This window comes from Lithobates pipiens, unplaced genomic scaffold (assembly GCF_037356315.1).
Source record: "Lithobates pipiens isolate NorthernLeopardFrog02 unplaced genomic scaffold, aLitPip1_a1.2 Scaffold_8, whole genome shotgun sequence".
NCBI classification, from domain to species: Eukaryota; Metazoa; Chordata; class Amphibia; order Anura; family Ranidae; genus Lithobates; species Lithobates pipiens.
In genome coordinates this window covers 645,701,528-645,713,489 of record NW_027507903.1, presented here as the reverse complement: position 1 = coordinate 645,713,489, position 11,962 = coordinate 645,701,528, and positions in this window count along the sequence as shown.

Sequence of the window (11,962 nt, the reverse complement as noted above, 5' to 3'; positions counted from 1 at the left end):
ACTATATCTGAGCCTGTGGATGAATCCCCTAGAGTCTATCATACATCTTTCTTAGGAGTTGGTCGGGTCTCTCCTATACTATCTGAGGGGGGCATGGCCAAGACAGTCTCAGGGCAAAGGGTGTCAAATTGGATAGGCAATTCTGTTGGGGCTACTGAGTTGGAGAAGGGTTTTTCTGTCCCTTTGGGGGGAGAACCTGTGGGGAAGAACTATAGCTCTAACTGTCTGGTGTCAGGGGGGAAACCAGAGCAGGAGCCTGCTGCAATGCCGGCAGCAGCTTCTGCCAAGACAGTCCCTGACCCCAAGTCTAAAGATTTCTGGGAGAAGAAAGCTCCAAGAACCCAATTTTGTCATCCTACTGCTCAGAGGAATAATGTCCCAGAGGAACCCATGGCAGAGGAGTCAGGCTCAGGCACTGAGGGACCCAGTAGCCAGGAAACCAAAGGCAGCATAGAGGGAAAGGAGCCAAGCAGCACCCAAGAGGAGAGTAATGAGGAGACAAGTCCTGTAAGGAAGCGTCTAAAGATGGAGTCTGCTACTTTACAGAGACGAGATACAGGATACAATTCCAAGAAGAGAGGAGTTCCGGGCCAGGCGGAGGTGACATATGCTTCTACCTCAGACTCGGTTAATACTGGTGAGTTTGGGTTCTCCCCTGGGAATTTAGACTTGTAGACTATCTCCAATGGAGGAACATCAGACTCTGCAATCAACTTTGAGAAAATTGCAAAAGGTGGTGCCCCGGGGATTTTTTTGGGCAAAGGGTAGTAACCAGAAAAGGGAGTAACAAGTGTATAAAAATATACAAAATGTATTGAGTACAAAGCAGTAATAGAATTAGTACATAAGGTATATCAACCTAAAAACAAATTAGTCAGACTGGATAGCTACATAACGGCTAGATTCAGTAAACACACAGATCATCTCATAATGAGAGGCCAAGCGATGTGCGTGTACACAGGAGTCCCAACATGTTTCGGAATATAGGTATGGATAATTAATTCTTTCTACAGGGGCTGGTTTGAAACAAGCAGTTTTTTTTGTCTGGTAATAAAACAGCATATCAAAAAGAGGTATGAAAATAAACAAATATGCAAATGTAAGAACACAGTAGCATGTCATATAGGTATGGCAGGTAATGGAAACAGATAATACTCACAGTATAACTATCTTTTGTAAATTAAATTACACGTCAGGGTTTACACAAAGGAGCAGCTTCTATCTCTAAGCCGCTCCATCGCACAGTGGAATGCTCTAGATATTGGCTGGGGGAGCTGAGTATGCGTCCCGACAGCGCCGATGATACATACTTTAACGGATTTGGCATGGGCAACCGTACATCACTTGGCCTCTCATTATGAGATCAACTGCGTGCCTCGGAATCTAGCTGTTATGCAACTATCCAGTCTGACTAATTTGTTTTTAGGTGGATATTCCAGTACCATATCTATAGGTGGTTTTCTTCCATATATATTTTTTCTGCAATCAACTTTACCCCAAGTAACCCAACATAATGATCCTTTTTAGGTTGCTTCACTAAATGCTAGACAGATTGCTTTTTGTTTTATCTTGGAACTCTAAACTGTGATCTGGGTTTGCTTTAAAAATATGGCATTGAGATTGGCATGGACTACAGCGATCTAAATAAGAACTGGACATTTGGTTAATGCGATCCTAATCTTAAACCAAAGCATACATATTACCTGCTGATAAATTCTATTGGAGATTGTAATAGATTCCTGGAAGGAGCTTTCACCAGCAGACCTCGGTCATACCTGGTCCAAGGAGAGAGTGAGTTCCAGAATCGATTTTATTTTTTGATCAGATGATTGTACCCCTTTTATATGGGATCTGTTCTCGAATCACAAGCTTCTTTTAGTCCATCTTAAAGATAAAGCATTAGTAAACACCCACCCCTAAATAAAAATAATACGAGGTTTCTTTAACCACTACAATACAGGGCACTTTCGCCCCCTTCCTTCCCAGCCCAATTTTCATAATTCAGCGTTCTCACAATTTCAATGACAATTGCACGGTCATGCTACGCTGTACCCAGATTAAATTGTTATCATTTTGTTTGCACAAATAGAGCTTTATTTTGGTGTTATTTATTAACGACTCTGTTTTTTATTTTTTGTGATATAAGCGAAAAAAGAGCGGAAATTTGGAAAAAAAAACAATATTTTCTTCTTTCTATTTTAAAAGAAATCCAATAAAATCGAATTTTGTCATAAATTTAAGCCAAAATGTATTCTGCTACATGTCTTTGGTAAAAAAAATTTGGTTAAGTGTATAATAATTGGTTTGTGTGATCACGGACATATGTACGCAAATGATCATGTACATATGTGTGCAGGTGATCACGGACATATGTGTGCAGATAATCATTGGGACATGTGATTTTAGTGGGACATATGTGGGGGTCATGTTTTTATTATTAGGGACATGTGTGTTTATTATTTGGGAACATGTATGTTTTGGAGACGTGTGTTTTGGGGACATATTTGGGGACATTGTGTTTGTACTGTGTGGTGTGTTGTGTGTTTACACTAGACTGGTGATCAGTGAGTAAAAAGCTGTAAAAAGCAGCTCATACTCACTGAGCATCAGCCGGCTGCAGCGATCTGCTCTCCTCTCCTCAGCGATGACTTCTGTGTGAGGAGATGAGGAGCCGATTGCCTAGCAACCGGCTGTTTGTTTACATCACATGACAGCCATGATTGGACACTGCCATCATGTGATCAGGAGGGCCAATCACAGAGCCCTCCTGCAGATCCGAGATGCGCCGTGTCTGGGTGACACAGGCGCATCGGGATCGCGCCTTTGCGCGGGCGCGCGCACGATCCCCCTACTTCTGATGGACGTTCAGGAACGTCCACTCAGAAGTAGAGAGCTCCCACCCGGCCGTATATGTACATTGGCCGTGTGGGAAGTAGTTAAAGAATTTCCACACACAAACTCTATTAAATATAAAAAAAGTGTGGAAACTTTTTAAAGGCCCCTCATATATTGCAGCTTACCAGTTTATAGATGTGGTGGCTACATTTGTTTTATTTTGTTTATTTTTCATTGGGCGATCCTGCCATTAAATCTGTTATTTTTCAACTTTCTTTTAACAGACTAAGCCAGCCTTTCTCGACCTTTTTAACACAAGGGAACCATTGAAATAACTTTTTAGCTTTAGGGAACCCCTGCTAATAATTATTATATTTACAGATCAAAGTACAACAGTATGATGGTCAGTATGAAGAATGCTCCTTACGTTGCTGGTCATTGGGAGGAATACAGATAGCTAAAAAGATAATTGGTGTCAGTGGTTACTCATCTAAGAGGCAAAGATTGCTTATTATTATTATAGAGCTTTCTTTCTCAACCTTTGCAACACAGAGGAACCCTTGAAATAACTTTCTGATGTCAGGGAACCCCTGCTAAACATTACTCATGATACTTTAAAGCGGGAGTCCGCCGGGAGTTCCGCCGTTTTTTTTTTTTTTTAAAAGCCAGCAGCTACAAATACTGCAGCTGCTGACTTTTAAAATAAGGACACTTACCCGCCCAGCGCGCCCGCGATGTCGGCACCCGAAGCCGATCTCTCGATCGTCTCTCGGGTGCTGCCGCCGCCATCTCGGGTATGGGAATCAGGAAGTGGAGCCTTTCGGCTTCATTTCCCGGTTCTCTATTGCGCATGCGCGAGTCGCTCTGCGCAATAAGGATGGTCCCGCTGCCTCTGGGATCTGTGTGTTTCCAGGCAGGCAGCGGGGGACTTTCGGAAAGGGGTGTAGATTCTGCAGAATCTACGCCCCTTTCCGCAGATAGCTATGCCGGAAGTGGGTGCAGATACCTGTACTGTACAGGTACCTGCACCCCCCTCCCCCCTGAAAGGTGCCAATTGTGGCACCGGAGGGGGGGAGGATTCCAATGAGCGGAAGGTCCACTTTAGGGTGGACCTCCGCTTTAATGTGATGGTCAGTGAGAAGAATGCTCCTTTACACTTGTGGTCACTGGGAAGAATTACCCCCTTACAGATAGCTAAAAAGATCATTGGCATCACTGGGAACTTATCTGAGAGACAGACATTAATCATTGCTCAAGGAACCCCTGGCAACCTCTGGAGGAACCCCAGGGTTCCATGGAACCCTGGTTGGGAAACCCTGTTATAGAGGATTTATATAGCGCCAACAGTTTATGCAGCGCTTATTGCTCAAGGAACCCCCTAGCAACCTCTGGAGGAACCCTAGTGCAGTGTTTAGAATTCGCACACAATCCCGGGGCACACCAGTCTGAGGGATTGCTCACACAACAATGTGCGTCTGAGTGTGAGCGTTTTTTTTTTGCATGTTCCCACAAGTTGCATTTTTAATTAGGCTGCTCTATGCTAGTGAAACATGTAAAAAATGTGCTGGCATAATTTTTAAATTGAGCCTTACTAAAATGCATGCTGTACTGCAGTGCCATGCATTTTAGTGGGCAAAAACATGCATGCAATTGCTGGATGTGTGGGGGTGCCATTAGGAATTAATGGCACCTGCATACAACTGCAAAAGACAACACATTTTTGTGTGGTGCAGGGAAAAAAAACGCTCATTACCGTACTGCAGTTGATGGTAAAAAGCCCTAAAATTTAGTTTTTAAGGCGGAGTTAAGCGGTCAGTAAATCCCCTCCATCCACTCAGCTAGCACAAATTCCCTCCTAGCACAAATCCTCCCCTTGTAGAACAAACCCCACCCAGTCCAAAATGCCCCCTCCTACCACAAATCCCCCCTGAAAAATTTCTCCTCTAGCTTAAGGCCGCCCCTCCTCCTAACCTCCCCCCCTTTGCCTTCATCACATCAAACTTACAGAAAGCCTTGATACAGTCTGATGATTAAAGTTTTTTCTGTGTTAACTTCTGTATATAGGGAGCAGGGAGAGCACATCCCATTCCTCCTCCGGGCTCTCTCCCCCTCCCATACTACTGGCGACAAAACTGAAAGCTGTGTGCACTACCTGACCTTTCCTTAGCAACCAATGATGTAATGGGTTGGTAGGATGCAGGCGGCTGGCTTGTACAGCTTTCAGTTTTGCCGGCAGTATTATAGATAGAAGCAGGGAGGGTGTGAGAGCCCAGGGGAGGAACGGGATGTGCTCTCCCTGCTCCCTATACACAGAATTTAACACAGGAAACCTTTAATCATCGAATTGTATCAGAGCTTTCTGTAAGTTTGCCACGACACCCCTGGGAACTCCTTACGGCACCACAGGGTGCCATGGAACTCTATTGAAAAACCCTGCCCTAGTGTTCCAAGGTGTCTTCATCGTTCCTCCATCCAGTGGAGTGGAGACACCCAGGAAGTGTGCTACTGAATGGATCACCAGGTGAAAATAAAGGGAAAAAACCCCCCAAAAAAAACAAAATTGTCAATCTACAGTCAGGGCCGGGACAAAGGGTGGGCAGGAGGGTCGGCTGTCTCTGGCACTGATGTATCATGTGAGGTGTGGGAGTACAACAAGGAGATTGGGGGGGGGCATTTATGTTGGAAGGGAGAATTTGAGGGACGGCAGGGGGTACGTATTGTTCTAGGAGGAGAAATTGGGGAGGGGGGTATTAAGAGTGGTAATTTAGGGGGATTCGTGTTGGGAGGGGGGTGCTAAGTGTTTTTGTGGGGGAATTTCTGTCTGACACTTATGGACATCACTACGGAGGAGCTTTTATCTGTTCTTAAGAATTTTTTATTTTCTAGTGGGAAGGCGCCCGGAGAGGAATGGTTGCCAATATGTATTTTATCTAGTGTTGTGGGACATTTTAAAAGCAGCTCTAAGTCTTTTATATACAGAAGCTTTTATTACATATACGTTGCCAGCTTCCTGGTGGAGGGTCATTGTATACACTGCTCAAAAAAAATTAGGAACACTTTTTAATCAGAGTATAGCATCAAGTCGAGTAAACTCCTGGGATATTGATCTGGTCAGTTAAGTAGCAGAGAGGGTTGTTAATCCGTTCCAGCTGCTTTGGTGTTAATGAAAATAACAACAGGTGCACTAGATGGGCAACAATGAGATGACCTCCAAAACAGGAATGGTTTTACAGGTGGAGGCCACTGAAATTTTTTTTACCTATTCATCTTTTCTGACTATTTTTCACCAGTTATGCAATTGGCTAGGGTCAGTGCCACTGCTGGTAGCATGAGGCCATACCTGGACCCTATAGAGGTTGCACAGGCAGTTGAAGCCCTTGTACACACGGTCGGAGATTCCGACAACCAAATCCGTTGGATGTTGTCTGTCGTATTTTGTCCGACGGATTTTGTCCAAAACTGTTGCATACACACGGTCGGACGAAGTTGTCAGAAAATCCGATCGTTCAGAACGTGATGACGTAATTTCGTTACGATGGGACTACGTTCAGGCTAGTAGCCAATAGCTTTGGTGTAGGAATTTGATCTGAGCATGCGTGGCACTTTGTCCGATCAGAATTCTCTACACATGATCGGAGTATGTCTGATCGGAGCATTTTGTCGGAAAAAATATTTCCGGCAAGTTGGAAAATTTTGGTGCGATGGATATTCCGACGGAAACAGTCCGATGCAGACCACACACAGTCGGAATATCCGACAAAATGCTCCGATCGGACACATTCCGTCGGAATCTCCGATCGTGTGTACAAGGGCTAACTCCTCCAGGATGGCACATCAATACGTGCCATTGCCAGAAGGTTTGCTGTGTCTCCCAGCACTGTCTCAAGAGCATGGTGGAGATTCCAGGAGATAGGCATTTACTCTAGGGGAGCTGGACACATTACCCAATCCATATCAGTATAGATATCCAGCATGATATTTTTTCCCCATTGAGATCTGATGTGTTTTCAAAGTGTTCCATTTTTTTTTGGACAGTGTTATTGTATTATATAGAAAAGGTGATAAGGACAAGCTGGAGAATTGCAGGACTATCACATTGCTCTATACTGTATGGACTATAAGACCATGGCTGAGATTGGGGGCACCTTGTTTGAAAACTGTTATCATTAAGTTGACCCCTTAATGCCAGATGGTAAATCAAACAAATATCTTTTGTAGCTTTGACACGTGTTAATAACATTGTATATATTGCTGCAACAATTGTGTCCTGGTGAATTATTCCTTGCTTTTTTTAAGGATAAATTGGACCTTCATTTGTTGATAAATGATAATGAATATTGCCTTTTTTTTATTATCAAGGGAAAACTGACTAAAAATAGTAAACAGTAATAGGACCCACCACCATCAAAACATACTGATGCTAAATAAAGTTTTTTATTTCCTTCCAACCTATCTAGAACATACTGGGGTTGATTTACTAAAACTGGAGAGTGTAAAATCTGGTACAGCTGTACATAGAAACCAATCAGCTTCCAGCTTTTATTGTCATAGCTTACATGAACAAGCTGAAGTTAGAAGCTGATTGGTTACTATGCACAGCTACACCAGATTTTGCTCTCCCCAGTTTTAGTAAATCAACTCTAACCATTAAACAAAAATAGTAATGCCCCAGTAGAAGACTTATTAGTCGAAACGCGTCGGGCTAGCGTTTTTCTGCTCCCCATATTGCTTTTTATTGTTTTTTTATACAACATATTGGATCACGTGATTTTTTGGATAATATTTTTATGTAATTCGCATTTTTATGAATAAAACCTTCATTGGTGGTATTTCACTATGCGAGGCATTGTGTCCATACTTTTCGTTTTTGGTGAACCTGCTCTGAGCTCCTAGCTGACTGGAACTTCCGAGAGACAGTGGGGTACCTCATGAGACCTGTGGTGCACCAATCTTGAAGCTGGTGAACAGAAAAGGTATCGACTACTCTGATGGTGATCCAGGATCTAACGTACACGAATCGTTTGTGACATATACAAGCCTGTATGACACATTTGCTATATAGTAGTTTGTGTCCATCACCTCTGGTAAGGGTATCCACCTTTTTCTGCAAGATTTCTGGCTATTGACTGAAGGCTATATATACTTTGTGTCAACGGAATATCTGGACTCATGTTCTACACTATTTTGTTATAGTTGAACTTTTTTTGTTTATGTTGTTATTTCACTCTAGCACATCAACATTTTTTTCTATTAGGCAGCACAGCATGTGATATGAGTGCTGGCCTTTTAAGTTTGATCTTATTACTAAACACATTGGGTATAGGTGTGACTTATATCCAGTTTTGTTGTTTGTGGTGGTCACTTTTTTGACATTTTTAGCGCTACATTGTTTGTCACAATTTGACTCTAACCATTGACCTCAACCCTGACACTAACCTAGATCCATTATTGATGTAGCTTTTTTTCTTTCTTTTTTCTTTTTCTTTTTTTACATATAGACTTTTTTTCTCCCTCCTCTGCAAAAGATTCATTATACTTTTTTGCATTATACCTTTTCTTCTAGTCAGAGGAGAAGAATGAAAAAAAATCTGTAAATAATTTAAGCCCCCTTGCAAGCCTGAAGGTACTCTTTTGATTTTGGGCCCCTCTATGTTTCGAAAGAGGAAAAAAGCCTCACACATGTGGGTATCCCCATACTTGGGAAGAGTAGAACAATTTATTTTGAGGTGCAACTGTAAGTATGTCCATGCTATGTGTGAGAAATAACAACTTTGAGAAATAAAATAAAATGTTATTAACTTTTTTCATTTTCCAAAAAATTGTGATAAAAACAACAAACAAATTAAAAAAATTCACTATGATTTTAACTAAATACTTTACAGTATCTACTTTGCAAAAAGGGGTAATTTAGGGGGTATTTGTACTATCCTGGCATTTTGGGACCTCATGAAATGAGATTGGCCATAACTACATCAGGATGGATAAATGGTAAAAATATGTCCCATAGTTTGTAGATTTTTGTTATTGTTTTATTTCTTTTCACAGGGTTTACAAATTACAGAGATAAACCAATAGAAAAGGCAGCAATGGTTCAACAAGCATCATCACGGCAGGGTCATAACTTGGAATGCAAGTTAGACAAAACGGAAAATTGTTTCATACTTAGCGTAATTTTCTATTCCTGATTCCTATCCATGGAAGCATACCTGTGACAAGCTCCACCTTGACTCCTCACTCGGGACCAGTGAATATTATAAAAGAAAAGGATTAGTGCACTCCCGGCATTCTATGTAATATAGCATACAGAGGGGGGGATTGTATGCTGCCATCGATAGGCACCAGGAAAAGAAAATTCCGCTAACTATGAAACAATTTTCTGTTTTCCTGGTGCCTCCTTGGCAGCATACCTGTGACAAATAACTAGCTGAAATGGGTGGGGTGATGCATAGTAAAATATTTTTTTGAAAAGGAATATAAAATAGGCAAATGCCAACCTGATAGCTTGTCTGACAGTTTCTACAGATGAAAAAGCTGCCGAGTCTACTCTGTAACATCTTGTAAACACGTGTTGGGATGACTATTATGCTACCCTTTAGATCATTTTGATGGGATATATCTGCTCTGGCCGTCCAAGAAGCAGAAAACAACCGGGTGGCATACAGCCCAACTGAAGAGGGGTTTCCAGTCCCCTATCTCTTTACAGCTTCTTAACCAACTTGATTATCCATGAAACTATTGTACTAAAGTTTTTGAGAAGCAACATTGACGTTCAGTTTTAAACATTTTTGATCATACCATGGGGATCCATTTTACAGTGGGTTCAGCCTAAAGAGGTCATGGTTGGTTGGATAGTTTGGTCAGAGTTGCAGAAGCCAGGAATACTGAGGTCCTGGGTTCCAAGGAGGGAACTATAAGTAAACATGGTAAGCGAGCAGATATTGTGGACAGTGGCGGAACTACCGCCATAGCAACACATGCTGGCGCTATGGGGCCCGCAGTCAAGTGGGGCCCGGTGAGGACAGGCGGCGCGGCTCCGTGGGTGATAGCGGGCGGCCCGCGGCTCTGCGGGTGGTCCGCGTGCGAGAGCGGGCGGCTCCGTGGGTGATAGCGGGTGGCCCGCGGCTCCGCGGGAGGTTCGCGTCTCCGCGGGCGATAGCGGGCGGCCCGCAGCTCCGCGGGTGGTTCGCGGCTCCGCGGGCAGCCCGTGGGCGAGAGCGGGGGGCTCCCCGTGTGAGAGCGGGTGGTTCGCGGCTCCGCGGGTGCTCCGCGGGCGAGAGCGGGCGGCTCCGTGGGTGAGAGAGTGGGCGTGAGCGGGCTGGCCAATCAGGGAGCTGACTGGTGGGGGACCATACAAAAGACATCATCTCTCACTGCCCGGCGCCCGCCCTGCATCCCTGCAGTGCAGTTTCCCCCTCACTGTGCAGGCAGCCAGGAAGCAGAGAGATGACATTATCTCTCTGCTGCCTGACTCTGTGACACAGCAGGAAAGTGACAGAGCAAGTGACAATCCATAATGTGTGGCAGGCGACGTGACAAGTGACAACCAGGACATGGCAAGTGACAATCTGTAATGTGTGGCAGGTAACGTGGCAAGTGAAAATCCATGACGTGGCAAGTGACAATCCATAATGTGTGGCAGGTGACGTGGCAAGTGAAAATCTGTGACGTGGCAAATGACAATCCGTAATGTGTGGCAGGTGACGTGGCAAGTGACAATCCATAATGTGTGGCAGGTAACGTGGCAAGTGACAACCTGGGACATGGCAAGTGACAATCCCTAATGTGTGGCAGGTGATGTGGTAAGTGACAACCTGGATGTGGCAAGTGACAATCCGTAATATGCGGCAGGTGACGTGGCAAGTGTAAATCCGTGACATGGCAAGTAACAATCCGTAATGTGTGGCAGGTGACGTGGCAAGTGACAATCCGTAATGTGTGGCAGGTGACGTGGCAAGTGACAATCCGTAATGTGTGGCAGGTGACGTGGCAAGTGACAACCCGGGATGTGGCAAGTGACAATCCATAATGTGTGGCAAGTGACAATCTAGGACGTGGCAAGTGACAATAATGTGTGGCAAGTGACAATCTAGGACATGGCAAGTGACAATCCAGGACGTGGCAAGTGACAATCCATAATGTGTGGCGAGTGGCAATCTAGGATGTGACAAGTGACAATCTGTAATGTGTGGCAAGTGGCAATCTAGGACGTGGCAAGGGACAATCCGTAATGTGTGGCGAGTGACAATCCGGGACGTGGCAAGTGGATAATCCGCAACATGTGGCAGGTGACATTCTGCAACGTGTGACAAGTGACAATCTGCACCTGGTGGCAGGCGACGTGGCAAGTGGACAATCCGCAACGTGTGGCAGGTGATGTGACAAGTGACAATCCTTAATGTGTGGCAAGTGACAATCCAGGACGTGGCAAGTGACAATCCATAATGCGTGGCAAGTGGCAATCTGGGATGTGACAAGAGGACAATCCGCAACATGTGGCAGGTGACATTCTGCAATGTGTGACAAGTTAAAATCTGCATCTGGTGGCAGGCGATGATGGCAAGTGACACGCTCAGGGATCCCATTGATTTTGCATTATGGTGAGTTGAACTATTTCATTTTATATAACAGAACAGAAATTGGTTAGAAGGCATGGAGGTCTGCAATGTGTTCCCTTCAGGGGCTGCATACAGTATACTGCATACTTTGTTGTTAAAAATTAATATAAGCCATTGCCTGGGTACTGTGCCACATGGATGTGGTAGTCTGTTGTTCAATGGCATTAGTTAATTATTTTTTTGTGGGGGCGGGGGGGGGGCCCATACAACATTTTGCTATGGGGCCCTGTGATTTCTAGTTACGCCCCTGATTGTGGATAAGAATTTGATACTGCTCTTGTTTTTTCACTTCCAGAATCCTGGTGGAGCGAGAATTGGAGAGGCTTCTGGAACATGGATGACAGATGATCATCTGGTTGGCAGTTTGTCTGTGCCACACCACACCGCAAATTTGTTCTGATAAACATCAGGAGAGGAAAAAACTTGAAAGATTCAGATTAATACTTGTTTTTTTTCTTATGGACAATGTGGTGCGAGTGCTGAATCTGAAACAACAGAGCTTGTGAAATATT